Consider the following 24,689-nt stretch of genomic DNA (forward strand, 5'->3'; position numbering starts at 1 on the left):
TTGGACTTTAACCTGGTGTTGTGAGACTTCTTACTGTGTTCACCCCAGTTCAACGCCGGCATCTCTACATCATGACTTTAAAATGGGGCAGAGGAATCTTTTGCATTCACCCAACAAGGAAATGCTGAAAGCTCCACTGTGATATATGTGATCATTCTAACAGTGGGAATTGACCCTTCAATTAGGTTATGATCAGTGAGGCCTACTTCGGCTTCAGTTGACATATTATTTCAAAAGCTCTTTACAGGAATGAAATGGCTTTGAATCCTTAGAGGATTTGGGGCTGTCATTTTTACATCTGGAAATTTCTATCTTTTCAACTCTGGGATCTGGGTCTAAAAGTAGTCGAGACTGTGAAGCTAAAAGTCTGAGGTATGTCAGGCACTGGGGCAAAGTAAGTTTGAGGAGAAGGAAGAAATTGTGGTAGAAAAGGACAATTTGCTGCAGGAAAGAAAAAAGTTGTATTAAGTGCTGAGGGTTCATCTGAGTTTGGACTGAACACATTATTAACAGTATGAGGAGGAAGTTTGATAATGCACTTCATTGTATGTAACTGGCTACAAGTGTACTAGTCAGAGGTGTTCAAATCCACTTTTTAAAATTTATTCATTCATTGGATTTGGGCGTCATTGGCTGGTCCAGCATTTGTTGCCCATTCCTAATTGCCCCTGGACTGATGGGTTTATGATGTGGAGATGCCGGCGTTGGACTGGGGTGAACACAGTAAGAGTTTTAACAACACCAGGTTAAAGTCCAACAGGTTTATTTGGTAGCAAATGCCATTAGCTTTCGGAGCGCTGCCCCTTCGTCAGGTGGAGTGGAAACCTGCTCTCCACCCTGGGTTTACTCAGCCATTTCAGCAGGCAGTTAAGAGTGCTACAAGTTGGTAGGAAGATGAGGGGAAGCAGTTTTATAGGGGACACAGAAACAGAGACCTGGTACTTTCTGTACACAAATTGTTGAATGTGAAGAATTTAAAGAGGGTGTTGAAACAATTTACGAGAAAGGACCCAGGGAAACTGGAGCTGCTCTTCTCAGAGAAGAAATTGAGAGGGAATTAGATAGAAGTAACACTACATTCTGCACCCTCTCCTTTCCTTCTCTATGAACGGTACGCTTTGTTTTGATTTGATTTGATTTATTATTGTCACATGTATTGGTATACAGTGAAAAGTATTGTTTCTCGCACGCTCTACAGACAAAGCATACTGTCACACAGAGAAGGAGAGAGTGCAGAATGTAGTGTTACAGTCATAGCTAGGGTGTAGAGAAAGATCAACTTAATACGAGGTATGTCCATTCAAAGGTCTGATGGCAGCAGGGAAGAAGCTGTCGTTGAGTTGGTTGGTACGTGCTCTCAGACTTTTGTAGCTTTTTCCTGACGGAAGAAGGTGGACGAGAGAATGTCCGTGGGGAGTGGGGTCCTTGATTATGCTGGCTGCTTTTCTGAGGCAGTGTTCAAAGTAATTAGAGGTCTAGATAGAGTATCATGAGATCATAGAATCCTTACAGTGCAGAAGGAGGCCATTTCAAGCCTGCATCGACAACAATCCCACCCAGGCCCTATCCCCGTAACCCATGTATTTACCCTGCTAGTCCCCTTGACACTAAGGGCCAATTTATCATGGCCAATCAACCTAACCTGCACGTCTTTGGACATTGGGAGGAAACCAGAGCACCCGGAGGAAACCCATGCAGACATGAGGAGAATGTGCAAACTCCACACAGTCAGTTACTCAAGGCCGGAATTGAACCCAGGTCCCTGGCGCTGCGAGGCAGCAGTGCTAACCACTGTGCCACCATACCGCCATAGACAGAAACTGATTTAAAAAAAATATTTATTCATGGGATGTGAATGCAGATGGCATGGCCATCATCTGTTGTCCTTTGTGGATTGCTCTTGACAAGGTAGTGCTAAACTGCCTACCTGAACCATTGCAGTTCATGTGTTGTAGCCACCCACAGTGCTGTTAGAGAGGCAGTTCCAGGATTTTGAGCCAGAGACACTGAAAGAATGATGATGTAGTTCCAAGTCAGGATGGTTGGAGGGGAATGTGCAGGTGGCGGTGTACCCAGATGCCCTTGTTCTTCTTGCTGGTAGAGGTCGTGAGTTTGGAAGGTGCTGTCAAAGGAACCTTCGCAATTTGCTGCAGTGCATCTTGTAGATGGTACAGATTGCTGCCACTGTGAGCTGGTGGTGAAGGGAGTGAATGTTGAAGCTGGTGGATGGGATGGGATGGTAATCAAGCATCTTGCCTTGGAAGGCGTTAAGCTTCTCGAGCGTTGGTGGAGCTATTCTCATCCAGACAAGTGGAGAGTATTCCATCACACTCCTGACTTGTAGATAGATGGTGGATAGACTCTGGGATTCAGGATGTGAGTTACTTGCCAAAGAATTCCTAGCCTCTGACCTGTAACCACAGTGTTTACTTGACTGGTCGAGTTAAGTGTCTGGTCAATGTTAACCCCCCAGACGAAAGGATAAAGAACCAGAGGGCACAAAGTGAATAGCAGAATAACTAACTGTGTCATGAGGAAAAACATTTTTACCCAGTGAGTCGTTAGCACTTGGAACGCGCAGCCTGAGAGTGCGGTGAAGGTGGATTCAATCGGAGCTTTCAAAAGAAAATTTTAATAAACATCTATGAACATAAACCTAAAATATTCTATGATTCTATGATCTGAAGAGGCTAAAAGGTAGAAGGCCGTGAGGAAAAGGTGAAGAGTGGCTCTAGCTGATTTGCTCTTGCAAAAAGCCGGCACAGACACAACAGGCCAAACGGCCTCCTTTGGTGCAGTGACCATTCTATGATTCTGTGACTTATTCATAGGGCAAAGAAGAAGGCAATTCAGCCCATCATGCTTGTGCTGGCTCTTTGAAAGAGCTCTCCAATTCATCCCTCCACCTCCCCATGAAACTCTTTATTTTTGAAGGGTGGGCAGCAGGGCACCTCTTTTCTACGTAAGCATTTGTCATTGATACTAAACTGCTCAAAACCATCAGGTCACTCTTCAGCAAACAGGCATCTGGCTACACTGCCACCTGCACATTCCCCTGTCTGCTTGTTGCACTTTGGATCCTGGTATATCGGGTCCTATCATATCAAATGCTGATAAACTGCTTTGCCAAGGAATTATTCCATTTACATCAGGACTTCAATTAATTGTGAAGTAAGATGGCTAATTATACCCTCAGTGTCTGTATAATGCACAATGATTCAGAATAACCATTCAATCTCAACTGAAAAAACAGAGCTTAACAGAATAACATTCTACCCAAAAAGGGTTGGACAGTGGAAAGTGCTGTTATCTCTGCACGTGAACATTTTATCGTGATTAATTGTCTGCGAATGTTTTAAATCATTGGATAATTAGGGAGTGTTGCTTTGGATCTATTGAAATTCTACATAGTGGCAGAAATTGCCAAGTGTTGATCATCCGGACAAATGTGAGGTAATGCATTTTGGAAGGTCTTCTACAGATAGGAAATATACAGTAAATGGCAGAACCCTTCAGAGTATTGATAGGCAGAGGGATCTGGGTGTACAGGTACACAGGTCACTGAAAGTGGCAATGCAGGTGGAGAAGGTAGTCAAGAAGGCATGAGGCATGCTTGCCTTCATTGGCCGGGGCATTGAGTTTAAAAATTGTCAAGTCATGTTGCAGCTTTATAGAACCTTAGTTAGGCCGCACTTGGAATATAGTGTTCAATTCTGGCCACCACACTACCAGGAGGATGTGGAGGCTTTGGAGAGGGTACAGAAAAGATTTACCAGGATGTTGCCTGGTATGAAGGGCATTAGCTATGAGAAGAGGTTGGAGAAACTTGGTTTGTTCTCACTGGAGCGACGGAGGTTGAGGGGAGACCTGATAGAAGTCGACAAGATTATGAGAAGCATGGACACAGTGGATAGTCAGAAGCTTTTTCCCAGGGTGGAAGAGTCAATTACTCGGGGGCATAGGTTTAAGGTGTGAGGGGCAAGGTTTAAAGGAGATATACGAGGCAGATTTTTTACACAGAGAGTAGTGGGTGCCTGGAACCCGTTGATGGAGGAGGTAGTGGAAGCAGATACGATAGTGACTTTTAAGGGGCGTCTTGACAAATACATGAATAGGATGGATAGAGGGATATGGTCCCCGGAAGGATAGGGGGTTTCAGTTAAGTCGGGCAGCATGGTCGGTGCAGGTTTGGAGGGCCGAAGGGCCTGTTCCTGTGCTGTAATTTTCTTTGTTCTCTTTGTTCTATCCATTTGAGTGATTGGGAATGAGGTTGGTCCATTGGAATTGTACACAATCAGAATGATTGGGAAGGGGTTTGGTCCAAAGAACAAAGAAAATTACAGCACAGGAACAGGCCCTTCAGCCCTCCAAGCCTGCACCAACCATGCTGCCCGACTGAACTAAAACCCCCTACCCTTCCGGGGATCATATCGCTCTATTCCCATCCTATTCATGTATTCGTCAAGACGCCCCTTAAAAGTCACTACCGTATCCGCTTCCCGGCAACGGGTTCCAGGCAGCGACTACCCTCTGTGTAAAAAATCTGCCTCGTACATCTCCTTTAAACCTTGCCCGTCGCACCTTAAACCTGTGCCCCCTAGTAATTGACTCTTCCACCTTGGGAAAAAGCTTCTGACTATCCACTCTGTCCATGCTTCTCATAATCTTGTAGACTTCTATCGGGTCACCCCTCAATCTCCGTCGTCCCAGTGAGAACAAACCAAGTTTCTCCAACCTCTCCTCATAGCTCATGCCCTCCATACCAAGCAACATCCTGGTAAATCTTTTCTGTACCCTCTCCAAAGCCTCCACGTCCTCCTGGTAGTGTGGCGACCAGAATTGAACACTATATTCCAAGTGCGGCCTAACTAAGGTTCTATAAAGCTGCAACATGACTTGCCAATTTTTAAACTCAGTGCCCCGGCTGGTGAAGACAAGCATGCCGTATGCCTTCTTGACTACCTTCTGCACCTGCGTTGCCACTTTCAGTGACCTGTGTACCTGTACACCCAGATCCCTCTGCCTATCAATACTCTGAAGGGTTCTGCCATTTACTGTATATTTCCTATCTGTATTAGACCTTCCAAAATGCATTACCTCACATTTGTCCGGATTAAACTCCATCTGCCATCTCTCCGCCCAAGTCTCCAACTGATCTATATCCTGATATATCCTCTGATGGTCCTCATCGTTATCCGCAAATCCACCAACCTTTGTGTCGTCTGCAAACTTACTAATCAATCCAGTTACATTTTCCTCCAAATCATTTATATATATTACAAACAGCAAAGATCCCAGCACTAATCCCTGAGGAACGCCACTTGTCACAGCCCTCCATTCAGAAACACACCCTTCCACTACTACCCTCTGTCTTCTTTGACCAATGATGTGGCGATGCCGGCGTTGGACTTTAACCGAGCCAGTTTTGTATCCACCTTACCAGCTCATCTCTGATCCCATGCGACTTCACCTTCTGCACCAGCCTGCCATGAGGGACCTTATCAAAGGCTTTACTGAAGTCCATGTAGACAACATCCACTGCCCTACCCTCATCAATCATCTTTGTCACTTCCTCAAAAAACTCGATCAAGTTTGTGAGACACGACCTCCCCTTCACAAAACCATGTTGCCTCTCACTAATACGTCCACTTATTTCCAAGCGGGAATAAATCCAGTCTCGAAGAATCCTCTCCAATAATTTCCCTACCACTGACTTAAGGCTCACCGGCCTGTAATTACCTGGATTATTCTTGCTACCCTTCTTAAACAAAGGAACAACATTGGCTATTCTCCAATCCTCTGGGACCTCCCCTGTAAGAAGTCTCACAACACCAGGTTAAAGTCCAACAGGTTTATTTGGTAGCAAATACCATAAGCTTTCGGAGCGCTCCACTCCCATCTGACAAAGGAGCAGCGCTCTGAAAGCTTATGGTATTTGCTACCAAATAAACCTGTTGGACTTTAACCTGGTGTTGTGAGACTTCTTACTGTGTTCACCCCAGTCCAACGCCGGCATCTCCACCTCCCCTGTAGCCAGTGAGGATACAAAGATTTCTCTCAAGGCCCCAGCAATTTCCTCCCTTGCCTCTCTCAGTATTCTGGAATATATTCCATCAGGCCCTGGGGACTTGTCTACCTTAATGTTTCTCAAGAACCCCAAGACCACCTCCGTTTTGATCTCAACATGACTCAAGCTATCTACACATCCTTTCCCAGACTCATCATCCACCAAGTCCTTCTCTTTGGTGAATACTGACGCAAAGTACCCATTTAATACCTCGCCCGTTTCCTCTGGCTCCACGCATAGATTCCCTCCCTTGTCCTTGAGTGGGCCAACCCTCTCCCTGGTTACCCTCTTGCTCTTTATATATGTATAAAAAGCCTTGGGATTTTCCTTAATCCTGCTGGCCAATGCTTTTTCATGACCCCTTTTAGCCCTTCTTTCTCCTTGCTTAAGTTTCTTTCTACTTTCCTTGTATTCCACACTTGCTTCATGCGTTCCCAGCCTCCTGGCTTTGACAAATGCTTCCTTTTTCTCTTTGACTAGGCTCACAATATCTCTCGTTATCCAAGCTTCCCAAAACTTGCCATACGTATCCTTCATCCTTACAGGAATGTGCCGGTCCTGAATCCTTATCAAGTTACACTTGAAAGCCTCCTACATGCCAGATGTTGATTTGCCCTCAAACATCTGGCCCCAATCTCCATTCTTCAGTTCCTGCCTAATATTGTTGTAATTAGCCTTCCCCCAATTTAGCACCTTAACTTGAGGACTACACTTATCTTTATCAATCAGTACCTTAAAGCTTACTGAATTGTGGTCACTGTTCCGGAACTGCTCCCCTACTGAAACATCGACCACCTGGCCGGGTTCATTGGAATTGTACACAATCGGAATGATTGGGAAAAGATTTGGTCCACTGGAATTGTACACAATGGGAGTGATTAGGAAAGGGTTTGATCCATTGGAATTGTACACAATCGGAGTGATTGGGAAGGGGTTTGATCCATTGGAATTGTACACAATGGGAGTGATTTGGAAAAGATTTGGTCAATCGGAATGATACACAATGGGAGTAATTGGGAAAAGGTTTAATCCATTGGAATTGTACGCAATCGAAGTGATTGGGAAAGGGTTTGATTCATTGGAATTGCACAGAATGGGAGTGATTGGGAAGAGGTTTGGTCCATTGGAATTGTACACAATCGGAGTGATTGGGAAGAGGTTTGGTCCAAAAGTTCTGTACTACAGAAGTTGTGATTATAACAAAACAACTTGTTGCTGATTTACATTGTCAGTTGGCACATACAACAATTGTGTTAGGGCTTGATTATGATTAAAATATGGTTAGTGTATACTCAGGTCAAATTCTGAGAATAGGTAGGTTTACATGAGGAGTAGTGAATGCTTGTTGCAGATTGGAATCTAATCAAAAGGTTCAAATAGAATAATGGATACCCAGTTGTCAGTTACAGGCTGGAATCTAATCAAGGGGTTTTGACGGTTGATGATATCTCGAGATAGGATCTGAGTCATAACGTTATGCAGGAGAGAGTAACAAGCTGGAATAACTTGGCTAAAGAATTGAAAGAAAGAACCAAAGTTTATATGTTGTCTTAGAAATATTGTAACACTGAGGTGAAGGTGTCTTTGTTGTTGTTGTTATATAGGTGAATATAGGAGCCCATAATGAGCAGTCAGCTGAGTAACCAGCTCATCTAACCAGAGTTAATTTTAAAATGCAGATGTTGCTGTGAAACTGGATCTTTGTCTGCTGGGTAGGTTTTGCATGAGGTAGATGAGATAGACATTTTATGAAGTAGAAAGCACCTGTCCTCATTGCCTTGTGGCAGGATTCCTCCCCAAAACACTGACTAGCCCTGGTGTCACTCATTTCCTTTATCTCTTCACATGAGCATCACAAAGAATATTCTAGTTCTGGGTCTAATGTGGTGTTGTTGACAGATGCCTCCTGCAGGGTGGACAGTTTGCGATTTAAGACACTGATTGTGTCCAGCACTTTACCTGTGCATTTGAAGACAAGTGCTGGAGGGGGCATTGGGAATATGTGCCCGAGAGCAAACCCACTTATTAAATCCATTGTCTGCACTATTCCTCAATCAGCAGGGCAACCCATTGCGTTTTCGGCTGGCTGCCTGTACCTTGCAGCTGAATTACAGATTTGGCGGTGTTGTGTTTAAACCGTTGGCATGCTCCCCTCCCTGAGGTGAGGCTACAGCCTTGTTACTATGCTGCCATCGATGTATGTTAACAGACATCAATAACTTAATCACTGCACCGGCTTAGAAAACAAGAACTTTCATTTAATAGAGCGCATTACACCACCCCAAGATACCCAAAGCCAGTGAAATTATTTTATTGAAGGATTCTCACTGTGGTAATGTTGGAAACGCAAGAGCCAAGCCAACTAAGCCATGAGCTCCTGATGTTTGTAATGTTGGATAAAAGTGACTGCTTCCTACGAACAAAGGGGAGCATTTGGAAAGCCATGATTGTCCCTCCCTCCCCCCCACCGTCTATTGTGTGCACTATCTGTTCAACACATATCATTACAGCGTCGGAGGAAAGGGTGGAAAGAGGAAGAATTGCTTTCCTTAGCCACAGATGTAAAATCCCCTTACCTCCTCAGACTCAGTCATTGCCGGGATTTTAAAACGAAAGTTTGCCAAATCAAGCCTTTTCTTCAACCTTCTCCTTTGTCTTCTCTCCTGCACTCGTCAACTTTGGCAGTGCCATGCCCACTGGGTGTTAAGCCAGGGCAGCAGATCTCTCAGCAGTTGGTTATAATAGCAGAGGATGGACTTCCATGGTGGAATGACCTGGGCTTAGTAACGTTTTTAAAATTCATACCTGGGATGTGGCCGTCACTGGCTCGGCCCTTGAGAAGGTGGTGTTCAACAACTTTCTTAAACCATTGCAGTCCATGTAGTGTAACATCCATTGTGCTCTTAGGGAGGGACGTCCAGGGATGTCGATATATTTCCAAGTCAGGATGGTGTGTGGCTATGAGGGAACTTCCAGGTAGTAGGGGGAGGCGATGGCCTAGTGGTATTATCGCTGGACTACTAATCCAGAAACTCAGCTCATGTTCTGGGGACCCGGGTTCGAATCCCGCCATGGTAGATGGTGGAATTTGAATTAAATAAAAAAAGAAATATCTGAAATTAAGAATCTACTGATGACCATAAAACTATTGTCGATTGTTGGAAAAACCCATCTGGTTCATTAATGTCCTTTAGGGAAGGAAATCTGCCGTCCTTACCTGGTCTGGCCTCCATGTGACTCCAGAACCACAACAATGTGGTTGACTCTCAACTGCTTCTGAAATGGTCCAGCAAGTCACTCAGTTCAAGGGCAACTAGGGATGGGCAGTAAATGCTGGCCAGGCGGCGACGCCCATGTCCCACGAATGAATTTTTAAAAATAGCGTTCCCTTGTTTCTGCTGCCATTGTCCTAGTAGATGGCAGTGGTTATGTGTTTGAAAGATGGCTGTCTAAGAAGTTCTGGTGAATTCCAGCATTTCCTCTTGTAGATGGTATACACAACTGTTATTGAGCACCGATGGTGGAGGGAGTGGATGTTTGTGGGAGGGGTTTCAGTCAAATGGGCTGCTTTGTCCTAGATAGTGTTAGGCTTCTTGAGTGTTGTTGGATCTGCACTCATCCAGGCAAGTGGGGAGTATTCCATCACACTCCTGACTTGTGTCTTGTAGATTTTGGACAGGCTTTTGGGAGTTAGGAGATGAGTCACTTGCCGCAGGATTCCTAGCCTCTGACCTGCTCTTGTGACCATAAGCGTAGTCAGGTTTAGTTTCTGGTCAGTGGTAACCCCCAAGATATAGATAGTGGGGATTCAGCAATGGTAATGCCATTGAATATCAAGGGGTTATATGTGCAGGTCTTGTTGCAGATGGTCAGTGCTTGACACATGTCTAGCTCGAATGTTACTTGCCACTTGTCAGACCGAGCCTGGATATTTTCCAGGTCTTGCTGCATTTGGACATGGACTGCTTCAGTATCTCAGGAGTCACAAATGGTGTTGCACATTGTGTAAGTTTTAAGTTTAAGTTTATTTATTAGTGTCGCAAGTATGCTTACACTGCAATTACACTGCAGTTAAGTTACTGTGAAAATCCCCTAGTCGCTACACTCCAGCACCTGTGCGGGTACATTGAGGGAGAATTTAGCATGGCCAATGCACCTAACCAGCACGTCCTTTTGGACTGAGGGAGGAAACCAGAGGAAACCCAAGCAGACACAAGGAAAATGTGGAAACTCCACACAGACAGTGACCCAAGCCAGGAATTGAACCCAGGTCCCTGGTGCTGTGAGGCAGCAGTGTTCAGCATCAGCAAACATCCCCACTTCTGAACTGATGATAGAAGGAAAGTCATTGATGAAGAAACTGAAGATGTTTAAGTCTCGGACACTGCCCTGAGGAAGTCCTGCAGTGATGTCCTGGAACTGAGATGATTGACGTACAACCAGCACAGCCAACTTCCTGAGGAGGCAAAGATGGAGGCCAGCTGTACCCTTCCCTACTGCCCTAACTTTCCTCGCTGCTGGAAAATATGTATCTAAGGAAAGCAGATCCTTGAGAATGTCCGTATATTGGGATTCAAACCATGCTTATCTGTCTCATGTTTAAACTGCCACTGATTCAATAGGCCCTTTCTTCCCTTCCACAAGGTATCATTTGCTCGTACCTGGATTATTATGAATCTTTCTTGTGGAGCTATAAAGTGATTGGGACAAACTGTATTGTGCATTACACTGTGTGAAGCCCTGATATGTGCAACACCAGTTGTGATGGGAACAAGTCCCTCTCCACGGCCCTGTTGATGGTTTGGCACCAATTAGCTTTAGTTAATCAAGGCATCTGGCAGCTTGTTTTGCACTTGTGTTAAGTTGAATATCTATTGAACTGTCATTGGCTGAGTTTTCGAATGAGACCTTAAACTGAGGCCCTTTCTCAGGAAAAAACTCCCATGGCACTATTTTGAAGGATGGACCAATGTTTTTCCATCAAGCAAAATATCACAAAAACAGAATTTCTGATCATTACCTCATTGAAATTTGTGGGTCCTTGCTGTGTACAAATTAGATGCTGAGTTTCTTACATTATAACAGTGACTGTACTTCATTGGCTGTAAGGTGCTTTGGAGTATCCTGAGCTTACAAAGGATACAGTTGAAATGCAAGTGTTTCTTCACTGAACTAATGTCAATTCGGAATATCTCTTTCTTCAACATTACATAAAGGAAATTGTGCGCAGCCCTACAATAGAAGCCAAATATGTATGTTGATGTGTTGCAGCTGTAGCATGTGGGAACTACAGGATACCAATGTGATCCACGATAATCACATCTGCAGTAAGTGTTTATGCAGCTAAAGGAGCATTGGGTCCAAGTTGATGAGCTGAAGTCCAAGCTTTGGACATTGCAATGCATCAGGGGGAGGGATGAATATCTGAACACTTTATTCCAGTACTGTGGGTGTACCTACACCACATGGACTGCAGCGGGTCAAGATGGTGGTTCACCACCACTTTCTTAGGGTCAATTAAGGATGGGCAATAAATTGGCTGCCATTTATGACCCTTTGTCAGATCTGTCTCCCAATGGTGCTTTAGCATGTCTTCCTTTTTCCTCAACTGTGGATTCCCTCCCCTGCACTGTAGTTTACAGAACCTTCAACCATGTCTGACCCATTTCCCACACTTTCGCAACCACCATATCCCGCCCCCGGAGCCATGATACGGTTTCCCTTGTCCTCATTTTCCAATCATTGGAACCTGCAAGCTGATAGTGGGGGATTCAGCAATGGTAATGCCATTGCATGTCAAGGGGAAATGGTTGGTTTCTCTCTTATTGGAAATGGTCATTGCCTGGCACTTGTGTGGCACCAAAGTTAGTTGCCACTTAGCAGCCTATGCCTGAATGTTGTCCAGGTCTTGCTGCATTTGGACTTGGACTGCTTCAGTATCTGAGGAGTCACGAAGAGTGCTGAACATTGTGTAATCCTCAATGAACATCCCCACAATGAACATTGCATTGTTAAAGGATTGGCTATCTAACAAGAAAACTAGTTGGAATAAATGTGTCATTTTCAGGTTGGCAAGCTGTAACTAGTGGATCCTCAACTATTTACAATCTGTATTAATGACTTGGATGAATGGAGGGACTGCATGGTAGCCAAATTTGGTGGTGATACAAATAAGTTGTGAGGAGAGGACAAAGAGGCTGCATATGGATGTAGATAGTTTAAGTGAATGGGCAAAACACTGGCAGACTGTATATTATTTGGGAAAATATGAGATTGTTCACTTTGGCAGGGAGGAAAAAGCAGGAGAGGAACTGCGGAATGCTGGAGTACAGAGTGATCTGTATGTCCTTACACATGAATCACAAAAGGTTAGCATGCAGATACAACAAGTAATTAGGAAGGCAAATAGAATCTTGGTCTTCATTACGAGGAGGATGGAGTATAAATGTAGGCAAGTCTTGATACAATTGTACAGGACATTGGTGAGAGCACACCTGAAGGCTGCGTACAGTTTTTGATCTCCTTATTTAAGGAGGGCTAGACTTAGATTGGAAGCAGTTCAGAGAAGGTTTACCGGGCTGATTCGTTGTCTTCTGAGGAATGACTGAGCAGGTTGGGCCTCTACTCAGTTTAGAAGAATGAGAGGTGATCTTATTGAAAAGACAAAGGTGCTGATGGAGCGTGACAACAAAAATGCTGAGAGTGGGGGTCATCCAGAATGGGGGAGGGCACAGTTTAAAAATAAGGGGTCTCCCATCGAAGACGAAGATGAGGAGCAATTTCTTCTCTCATCAGATTGTCAGTCTTTGGAATGCACTTCCATGGAGAGCAATCAAGGTTGGGGCATTGAGTATATATATATATTTTTTGAATATATATTTCATAGGAACAGGATATGGCGCCCGACTCATCGATCAACAGTTCCGACGCGCCACAGCGAAAAACCGCACCGACCTCCTCAGAAGACAAACACGGGACACGGTGGACAGAGTACCCTTCGTCGTCCAGTACTTCCCCGGAGCGGAGAAGCTACGGCATCACCTCCGGAGCCTTCAACATGTCATTGGTGAAGACGAACATCTCGCCAAGGCCATCCCCACACCCCCACTTCTTGCCTTCAAACAACCGCGCAACCTCAAACAGACCATTGTCCGCAGCAAACTACCCAGCCTTCAGGAGAACAGTGACCACGACACCACACAACCCTGCCACAGCAACCTCTGCAAGACGTGCCGGATCATCGACACGGATGCCACCATCTCACGTGAGAACACCATCTACCAGGTACACGGTACCTACTCTTGCAACTCGGCCAATGTTGTCTACCTGATACGCTGCAGGAAAGGATGTCCTGAGGCATGGTACATTGGGGAAACCATGCAGACGCTACGACAACGGATGTTTGAACACCGCTCGACAATCACCAGGCAAGACTGTTCTCTTCCTGTGGGGGAGCACTTCATGATGTGGAGAACTTCAGCAGTCACGGGCTATGAGGAGAGGTTGGAGAAACTTGGTTTGTTCTCACTGGAACGATGGAAGTTGAGGGGAGACCTGATAGAAGTCTACAAGATTATGAGAGGCATGGACAGAATGGATAGTCAGAAGCTTTTTCCCAGGGTGGAAGAGTCAATTACGAGGGGGCATAGGTTTAAGGTGTGAGGGCAAGGTTTAAAGGAGATGTACGAAGCAGTTTTTGTACGCAGAGAGTAGTGGGTGCCTGGAACCCATTGCCGGAGGAGGTAGTGGAAGCGGATACAGTAGTGACTTTTAAGGGGTGTCTTGACAAGTACATGAATAGGATGGGAATAGAGGGATATGGTCCCCGGAAGGGTAGGGGGTTTTAGTTAAGTCGGGCAGCATGGCCGGTGCAGGCTTGGAGGGCCGAAGGGCCTGTTCCTGTGTTGTAATTTTCTTTGGTCTTTGTACCGCATGGTAGTTGGTTGCATAAGGTTAAATCTCACAGGATCCAGGGTGAGGTATCTAAATGGATACAAAATTGGCTTCTTGACAGAAGCCAGAGGGTGGTTGTAGAGAGTTGTTTTTCAAACTGGAGGCCTGTGACCAACGGTGTGCCTCAGGGATCAGTGCTGGGTCCACTGTTATTTGTCATTTATATGAATGATTTGGATGAGAATACAGGAGGCATGGTTAGTAAGTTTGCAGATGACACTAAGATTTGTGGCATAGTGGACAGTGAAGAAAGTTATCTCCGATTGCAACGGGATCTTGATCAATTGGGCCAGTGGGCTGACGAATGGCAGATGGAGTTTAATTTAGACAAATGCAAGGTGATGCATTTTGGTAGATTGAACCAGGGCAGGACTTACTCAGTTAATGGCAGGGCGTTGAGGAGAGTTACAGAACTAAGAGATCTAGGGGTACATGTTCATAGCTCCTTGAAAGTGGAGTCACAGGTGGATAGAGTGATGAAGAAGGCATTCGGCATGCTTGGTTTCATCGGTCAGAACATTGAATACAGGAGTTAGGACGTCTTGTTGAAGTTGTACAAGACATTGGTAAGGCCACATTTGGAATACTGTGTACAGTTCTGGTCACCCTATTATGGAAAGGATATTATTAAACTAGAAAGAATGCAGAAAAGATTTACTAGGATGCTACCGGGACTTGACGGATTGAGTTATCAGGAGAGGCTGGATAGACTGGGACTTTTTTCTCTGGAGCGTAGGAGGCTGAGGGGTGAACTTATAGAGGTCTATAAAATAATGAGGAGCACAGATCAGCTAGATAGTCAATATCTTTTCCCAACGGTAGGTGAGTCTAAAACTAGAGGGCAGAGGTTTAAGGTGAGAGGGGAGAGATACAAAAGTGTCCAGAGGGGCAATTTTTTCACACAGAGGGTGGTGAGTGTCTGGAACAAGCTGCCAGAGGTGGTAGTAGAGGTGGGTACAATTTTGTCTTTTAAAAAGCATTTAGATAGTTACATGGGTAAGATGGGTATAGAGGGATATGGGCCAAACGCGGGCAATTGGGACTAGCTTAGGGGTTTAAAAAAAAGGGTGGCATGGACAAGTTGGGCCGAAGGGCCTGTTTCCATGCTGTAAACCTCTATGACTCTATGGCACAGGGAGGAAAGTGGAGTTACAAGGATACCAGCCATAATCTGACTGGAAGGCAGGGCAGGCTTGATGGGCTGAATGGCCTGTTCCTGCTCCTATTTTGTGATGACCTAATGACATTTTCCTTTCTTTGGAAATGCATATGTTTGACCTCTGCTATGAGGGCTGTGCTTTTTGAAGTTGTTCTGCTTATTAAGGATCTATCTGACCTGTGAGTGTTGGGCACTGCAGTGTCTCTAGTATCTTGCAAAGACATACAACCACCAAGCAGATTGAACTGTTTATTAAGGTAACTATGTACAGAGAGTGATACTCCAGACGCCTAACAGCAAGGAAAACCTGGACCCAGCCCCAGGATTTAGGCGCTCCAGCCCGGAAGGCCGAACAGGTCGCATGACCCTCCAAGATCTGGTGGCACGATGCCACCGTCTGTAACCCATGTATTTAACCTGATAGCGCAATGTTAGGCTGGATTTAACCGGGGCGGTAAGGTGGCACAGTGGTTAGCACTGCTGCCTCACAATGCCAGAGACCCCAGTTCAATTCTCAGCTTGGGTGACTGTCTGTGCGGAATTTGCACGTTCTCCCCATGTGGGTTTCCGCCGGGTGCTCCGAGAGACATGCTGGTTAGGGTGCATTGGCCATGCTAAAATTCTCCCTCAGTGTACCCGAACAGGCACTGGACTGTGGCAACTAGGAGATTTTCACAGTAATTTCATTGCAGTGTTAATGTAAGCCTACTTGTGACACCAATAAATAAACGTTAAACCTACAGCTGGTCAGGAGAGTTGCTGACTTCGGGTGCTCAAGGGCAAAGAGGCTTTCTTAAGGAGCACCAACATATCACCTTGATGAGCAAAATGCATTTTAGGAGCGAATCTGTTTTTAGAACCCATCCTGCCAGTAAAGTTCAGTGGACATCTGGAGTTCTGGAACTCATTCTGTACAACGTAAAGGCTCATAGACTGTGGTCACTCAGTTTACAAAAATCCTTGCTCCAAATCAGAAGCATATGCCGAAACAGAGAAGCCTGATTGGAATTAATCAGTTTCTTCTGCTATAGCACAGCTCCCAAAATCGAGAAAATCTATCATTCCCACCTCCTGTACCACTTCCCGCTTCTTCGGAAAAGCAGCCAGCATAATTAAGGACCCCACGCACCCCGGACATTCTCTCTTCCACCTCTTTCCTTCGGGAAAAAAGATACAAAAGTCTGAGGTCACGTACCAACCGACTAAAGAACAACTTCTTCCCTGCTGCTGTCAGACTTTTGAATGGACCTACCTTGCATTAAGTTGATCTTTCTCTACACCCTAGCTGTGACTGTAACACTACACTCTGCACTCTCTCCTTTCTTTCTCCCCTATGTAATCTATGAACGGTATGCTCTGTATAGCACGCAAGAAACAATACTTTTCACTGTATGTTATACATGTGATAATAATAAGTCAAAATCAAATCAAAACCATGTCTTGCTCCCAATGAAGCACCCTATGAAGTTTTACTGGATTTGTGGTGTAAATACAGTTTTTGGAAGTTAGTCCTATCAGCCTCCCGCACTGCTTGCTCGATTACAAATATGTCAGCAATTTTTGAAGAACTGATAGTAATTCTTTATTTATGTAAGAAAAGCTAAAAGGCCATTTGGCCCACAAACCTGTCTTATTTGTCAACTCCGTCTAACTTACATCTCCAGTATTTATGTTAGTCTGTTAACCCTTAATCTGTAATCCTTCTACTCTGCCCACTCCTCTCTTCATCCCCAACTTGCCATTTCTCAACCTTCCTCCATTCCCCTCCCCTTTCCTCCTCACCCTCTCCCTTTCCTATCCCCTTCTCCCTATTTCCCCATCCCCTTCCTCCCCTTCTGCCCATTCCTTCCCCCTTTCTGCCTCACCTTCCTTCTTCCCCCTCTCCTTTCCCCTCCCTCTCCCCTCTGTATCCCCTCCCCTTTCCCTCTTCCCCTTTCCCTCTTCCCCTTTCCCTCTTCCCCTTTCCCTCTTCCCCTTTCCCTCTTCCCCTTTCCCTCTTCCCCTTTCCCTCTTCCCCTTTCCCTCTTCCCCTTTCCCTCTTCCCCTTTCCCTCTTCCCCTTTCCCTCTCCCCTTTTCCTCTCCCCTTCCCCTTCTCCCCTTTCTTCCTTTCCCCCTCTCCTCTCTCTCCCCCTCTCCCTTTTCCCCCTTTTGCCCTCTCTCTTTTCTTCCTTCCCCCTCCCCCCTCCTCTCACCCCCCCTCTTCCCCCCTTCCCTTCTCCCTCTCCTCTTCCCCCTTTTCCAATCCCTCCTTTCTCTCTCATCCCCTGCCACACCCCGTTGTCTACTTGCCACCTTCCCCCTTCCCTGCTCCCTCTTCCCCTACTTCCCCTCCCCCCCGCTCCCCTCCCCCTGCTCCCCTTCCCCCCAATCCTCCTCACCCTTTGCCTTTCTCTCCTTTCCTTCACCTTTCTCTCTCAGTTCCCACTCATTGCCTCCTTCTTCTCATCTCCGTCATCCATCCTCTCCTAGAATCCTCCCATTCTCCTTGCATTTTTATTTTCCACTACCCTTCTTCATTCTCCAAGAACCCAGTTCCAACATTAGACCAGTTTACCCATCTTCTCCAAAGCTCAGATCTAACTTGTTGGGTTACACATTTTGCTATTGGGCTGTTCTGCAGATGCATTTTTAAACATGTTAAAATAATAATTGGAAATGTCATCCCCATTGAGTAAAATCAAACTGGATGCCAAGATTTCTTTCTGGTGCACTGCTGTAGAAGGGGCTTTGCCTCCTCCCAGCCTATTTAAATGAAGTTCTAAATTGATTCAGTAATTGTGAAAAGGGGTGCCCTCTCGGACCTGCTTATATACTAATCACTCAATGTATGACAACCCTTTGATTTTTACATCAAAGAATCCTTGTACCATTGGATGGACCTCTGCACAATGCTTGGGATTCCCCAGGCATTGAAGTAAGCTTCACATGGAGCAAAATAATGCAGTTTAAATAAATAAGCCACTAGATAATGACCCTAATTAAAGTATGGTAGAGTTAAATAAGAAAGGATGGTTTGTAAAACAACCTTTTCGAGAGTGCTTCAATGTTGACCTTTAGATCGGTGGAGTGAAAAATTCATGGTTAACGCTTGCTGGCAAAAGGCACTTTGAAATTCTCTCCCCCTACTTGAGGTGATGAAGAGTAGTAATTTACTGCAGTGTCTTGTCCATTGTGTGGACTGAGACACTGGTCTCTAATTCTTCCATCTAATGTGGAAGGGGGAAGATATTTTGAGTATTGTGCATCCAGACAGTGTTTGGTTTGTTCAATATTTCAAAAGACTTACTTCATGGATTTCTAAGCTGTTAGGATCCTGACAGGTGGTCACTAAATTCAAACAAGTCCCATCTGTTTGCCTTGATCAGGTATACTATCTAAATACCTGTCCATACCACTGGGTTTCAACTGCACTTACATGGAAGTGCATGGGGGCCTAGTGACAATGTTAGTGCACTGGTAATTCAGAGGCCTAGGCTCATGTCACTTAATAAATCTAGAATTAACAGCTCGTTTCAGTAATGGTAATCATTCGGAAGGAAACCTGCTGTCCTTACCTGATCATATTACACCAGGGTATCGTACAGGAGTAGGGAACATTAATGATAAGACAAACCTAAAGGCTTTGTATCTGAATGTGCATAACACTCGAAATAAAATTAATTAATTAACATAGCAAACAGAGACAACGGGATATCATTTGCTGGTGATCACTGACAGGTGGTTGCAAGGAGACCAGGTCCAGGAGTTGAATATCCAAGAGTACTCAATGTTTTAGAAGGATAGACAGAAAAGAAAAGGAGATGATGTAGATTTCTTAGTAAAGGAAATGATTAGTGCTGCAGTGAGAAATGATATTGGCACTGGAGTCCAGGACATAAGAACATAAGAAATAGGAGCAGGAGTAGGCCATCTAGCCCCTCGAGCCTGCCCCGCCATTCAGTAAGATCATGGCTGATCTGAAGTGGATCAGTCCCACTTACCCGCCTGATCCCTATAACCCCTAATTCCCTTACCGATCAGGAATCCATCTATCCGTGATTTAAACATATTCAACGAGGTAGCCTCCACCACTTCAGTGGGCAGAGAATTCTAGAGATTCACCACCCTCTGAGAGAAGAAGTTCCTCCTCAACTCTGTCCTAAACCGACCCCCCTTTATTTTGAGGCTGTGCCCTCGAGTTCTAGTTTCCTTTCTAAGTGGAAAGAATCTCTCCATCTCTACCCTATCCAGCCCCTTCATTATCTTATAGGTATCTATAAGATCCCCCCTCAGCCTTCTAAATTCCAACGAATACAAACCCAATCTGCTCAGTCTCTCCTCATAATCAACACCCCTCATCTCTGGTATCAACCTGGTGAACCTTCTCTGCACTCCCTCCAAGGCCAATATATCCTTCCACAAATAAGGGGACCAATACTGCACATAGTATTCCAGCTGCGGCCTCACCAATGCCCTGTACAGATGCAGCAAGACATCTCTGCTTTTATATTCTATCCCCCTTGCGATATAGGCCAACATCCCATTTGCCTTCTTGATCACCTGTTGCACCTGAAGACTGGGTTTTTGCGTCTCATGCACAAGGACCCCCAGGTCCCTTTGCACAGTAGCATGTTGTAACTTTTTTCCATTCAGATAATAATCCAATTTGCTATTATTTCCTCCAAAGTGAATAACCTCGCATTTGTCAACGTTATACTCCATCTGCCAGATCCTCGCCCACTCACTCAGCCTGACATAAAATCTGTCTGGGTAGAAATAAGAATTGGCAAGGGAAAGAAGTCCCTGGTGGGACTAATTGATCGGTCCCCTAATAGTAGTTCCATAGTAGGGCACAGTATAAACCAGGGAAATATTGGGATGTATAAGAAAGGTATGACAATAATCGTAGGTGATTTTAGTATACATATAGACTGGATTAATCAAATTGGCAAGGGTCGCCTTGAGGGAGAATTCATAGAGTGTTTTGGAGAATGTTATTTGGAACAATATGTTGTCGAACCAACCAGTGAACAGGCTATTTTAGATTTAGTATGGTGTAATGACATGGGATTAATTAATGATCTTGTAGTAATGGCTCCCCTAGGGAAGAGTGATCATTGCATTCTTGAATTTCTAATTCAGTTTGAGGGCAACAAGCATGAGTCCCAAGCGAGTGTTCTGGTTAGATTTGGCTTGAATGGACTAGGCAGAAAGGCTAAAGGATAGGATAGTTGATGAACAGCAGCAGATATTTAAGGAGATATTCAATTCTTCCCAGGTAAAATATATTTCAGAGAGGAAGTGAGATTGTAAGAGGGGGAAAATGCTTCCGTGGCTAAGCAAGGAGCTGAAAGATATCACAAAGGCAAAAACTAAGGCATACCATTTGCAAAGGTCAGTGACAGGCGGAGGATTGGGAAACTTTTAAAGATTAACAGAGGGTTATTAAAAATAAAATTAAAAGCGCAAAGATAAACTATGAAAGAAATCTAGCGCAAAATATAAAAACAAATAGCAAAAGGGTGGCACGGTGGCACAGTGGTTAGCACTGCTACCTCACAGCTCCAGGGACCCGGATTCAATTCCGGCCTCAGGTCACTGTTTGTGTGGAATTTGCACATTCTCCCCGTGTCTGCGCGGGTTTCCTCCGGGTGCTCCGGTTGCCTCCCACAGGTTAGATGTGCAGGTTAGATGAATTGGCCATGCTAAATTGCCCTTTAGTGTAAGTTAGCGGGGTAAATGCTGGGGTTACGGAACTAGGACAGGGGGTGGGCCTGAGTAAGATGCTCTGTCGGAGAGCTGGTGCAGGCACGATGGGCTGAATGGCCTCCTTCTGCACAGTAGGGATTCTGAGTAAAAGATTCTATAAGTATACAAAATGAAGAGCGTAGCTAAAGTCAACGTTGGTCCCTTAGAGGATGAGACTGGAAAGTTAATAATGGGGGATACAGAAATGGTCCCCCACTGATACTTCAACCTCTTGCCCGTCTTCGTTACCTAGAATTAAGAGAGCCCCCTCTGTTGTAGGGCCTTTTACATACTGGCTTAAAAAGTTCTCCTGGATGCATTTTAAGAATTTCGCTCTCTTTAAACCTTTCACACAGTTGGGGGAAGTTGAAATCCCCCAATATCGCTGCCCTGTTACTTTTACACTTCTCTGAAATTTGCTTACAAATCTGCTTTTCTATTTCCTTCAGACTGCTGAAGGGCCCATGGAACACTCCCGATGTGATTGCTCCTTTTGGTTTTTAAGTTCTACCCATAAGACTTCATTTGAAGAGCCTTTCAGATGTTGTCCCTCCTTACTGCTGTAATTGATTCCCTGATCAAAATTGCAACACCCCCTCCTCTTTTACCTTCTCCCCTTCTCGCCTGAAGATCCTATATCCTGGAATATTGAACTGCCAATTCTGCCCTTCTCTCAGCCATGTCTCAGTGACAGCAATAACATCATACCCCCATGTTTTAATGTGTGCCATCAACCCATCTGCCCCATTTTGTGACATTTCAGCAAATGCCTTTTGGAAGTCCCTTGTATACCACATCAACTGTATTACTGTCATCAACCCTCTCTGTCATGAAAGAAATTACCTGGGACAGAACTGCTGCATCCCACTGAAATTGGTTCTCCTCCAATTGATCCCTATAACCCCATATTCCCTTATCGATCAGGAATCCATCTATCCGTGATTTAAACATATTCAACGAGGTAGCCTCCACCACTTCAGTGGTCATTCCTTGTCTTTTTCCATAGCTAGACTAAACTTTCTGATATTATCTATCTCGTGCTGACACTTGATTTGCCTGACTCACCTTGTTCCCCAGCACCAGATCCAACAACCCATCCTTCATCGTTGGGCTGGAAACATTCTGATCAGGTTAATTCTTCTGAACACACCTAGAAACTCTTCCCCTTCTCTATTCTTTGCCATATTACTATCCCAGTCTATATTAAAATAATTAAAGTCCCCCATTATCATTACACTGTAATTTAGTCTCTGTATTTTTCTTGAAAATTTGCCCCTCTACATCTTTCCCACTGTGTGATGGCAGGTAGAAAACACGCAGTAATGGAGCTCTATTGTTTCTTAACTCTTAACCAATGTTCTTTGGTGAACTGGCAGCAAGTATGGGAATTAAACATAAGCACATGGAGGACGGAGGGAAGACTGAGGGGAGGGGGAGGGGTAATGTGATTAAAGCAAAAAAGGAGGCTATTCTACACATTGGGTCCATTCGGTCCCATTGCCCCACTCCATCCCTATAGCCCGGCAAGATTCTGTCCTTGACTCTTGTAGGACATTATGCCGAGCACTTTAATGCTACACTAAATTAATACTACCACCCCTCTCCCTCTTTCTCCCTCCCTGTCTTGTATCTTGTGCGTCAGTCCTGCCCTCTTTTGAGTCAGCTTTCTGTAATTGCCACATATTTCTGTATAACTCAAGCTTCTGACACTAGGGGTCAGCCTTGTGGTTTTTCTCCCCCTTGGTTTTAGTCCTTGAATGCCTCACTTGTGTCTTGGTGACCAGACCTGGGCACGAGTCTCAAAATGTGGTCTGTCCAAAAATTATCGTTTGATTATAACTTTCTCTGACTTTTATTCTGTGCTTTTGGCCATGTTGAACCTTCCATTGGCTTTGACTGAACATATTGAGTCTTTATTTAAGACTCCACAGGCTCTTTAAACTTCATCCATTGCAATGTCAACACATTTATGAAGTATGCATGCTGCTCATTTTTTCCATTTGATGTATAATACTCTATACCTGTCTTACATTAAATGTCATCCGTCATGTTTGGCCTACCCGCATATTGTGTTGGACACTTTTTTGTAGTTTCTGCGTTGCTTCCTTCAATTCTAATATTCTTCCCAGTTCAGTCAATTTACATTGAGATTTTAAACTCATTTTATAGGAACATTGGAATTGCTGGATGAAGAAAGGCCAATATCGATCTAGTTCATTCCACTATCCTCATTGTCGAAAAATGCAGCTATAATGGAGATGTTGAGTAATCTTGATGTAAAATAGAAAGCAGTAATAGCTTGACTACTGCGCTCTGTGACACTCCACTTTACTTGTCCTTTCTCAATCTCTCTCTCTGATCAGTACCTTTACTTTAATCGTTACCCTTTGATGAACTGGCAGCAAACATAAGCACATGGAGGATGGAGGGAAGACTAAGGGGAGTGGGAGGGGATAGAGTAATTAAAGCAAAAAAGGAGGCTATTCTACACATTGAGTCCATTCGGTCCCATTTCCCCACTCCATCCCGATAGCCCGGCAAGATTCCTTCCCTCAAATGACTATTTAATTTCCTAATTTCTGCTTCCAGCACTCTTGTAGACCGTGGAGTATGGTCATTACCACAACCCCTGCATCTCTTTCTCAAAACCTTAAACTGAACCCCAGCACCCTTGTACTGTCTGAACCTCAATCAAGTGATAGCCGAACTAGAGCTTTCAAAGCTTCAGCAGAAGCTCCTTGCTTTTGGACTTAATACATCGATTAGTGAAGTCCATGATCCCATATGTTTTTCCAACACGCTCTCTCAATATGTCCTGCCATTTTCAAAGATCTATGCACTTACGTTCCCAGATTCCTCTGTCCCTACACCATATTTAGAATTGTGCCATTTAATCTGTGTTGTCCCTCTTTATCCTTTCTGTTAAAATATGGAGCCTCACTCTTTAATGTATTAAATCCCATTTACCACTTGTCTGCCCATCCTGTTAGCTGGTCTATGACCAGTTGCACTGAATTGGTATCATCTTCACTCTTTGTCACACCTCCAAGTTTGGTATCATGGGCAAGTTTTGAAATTTTATTCTGGACTTCAATATCCAAGTCATTCACTTCACTTGACCCCCATGCACCCTGGATATACTCTCTTCCACCTTTTTTATTATATTTTTAATTATTATTTTTTATTTATCTCCCATCGGAAAAAAGAAACGAGTCTGAGATTACGTACCAATCAACTCAAGAACAGCTTCTTCCCTGCTGTCATCAGACTGTTGAATGGACTTACCTTATATTAAGTTGATCTTTCTCTGCACCCTAGCTATGACTGTAATGCTACATTCTGCACCCTCTCCTTTCCTTTTCCTCTATGTACTCTATGAATGGTATGCTTTGACTGTATAGTGCGCAAGAAACAATACTTTTCACTATATACCAATACATGCGATAATATCAAATCAAATACACCATCTTTTTTTATTGATTTATCATGTTCTTTATCCCTTTTCTCATCCAAGGGATGCTGGTTTTGGTCTCCTGCTGTTGGAATGGAGTTAGCCTGAATCTGAGGCCTGTCCTTCCTTAACGATCAGTAATCCAACACAGTTTTTCTTGTTAACCTTTGATTCAGTTTTACCCAGGCTGGATCCCTTCTCATCCCATTGAGGTTTGCCATTTTCCGGTTTAGAAGCTCTACTCCTCTTTGCACTTCTCTGTTACTAATCTAAACCTTATGACACAATGATCACTCTTATCCAACTGTTCCCCGACTGCAAATGTTTCCCT

At 44.4% G+C, this 24,689-nt stretch overlaps 1 protein-coding gene across 2 annotated transcripts in view; it reads left to right on the forward strand.

Annotated features, from left to right (window-relative positions):
* exoc6b (exocyst complex component 6B) overlaps positions 1–24,689 on the forward strand; it is a 631,370-nt gene that overhangs the window by 431,813 nt on the left and 174,868 nt on the right. The window lies entirely within an intron of this gene.

Source organism: Mustelus asterias, chromosome 1, assembly GCF_964213995.1.
Source record: "Mustelus asterias chromosome 1, sMusAst1.hap1.1, whole genome shotgun sequence".
Taxonomy (NCBI): Eukaryota; Metazoa; Chordata; class Chondrichthyes; order Carcharhiniformes; family Triakidae; genus Mustelus; species Mustelus asterias.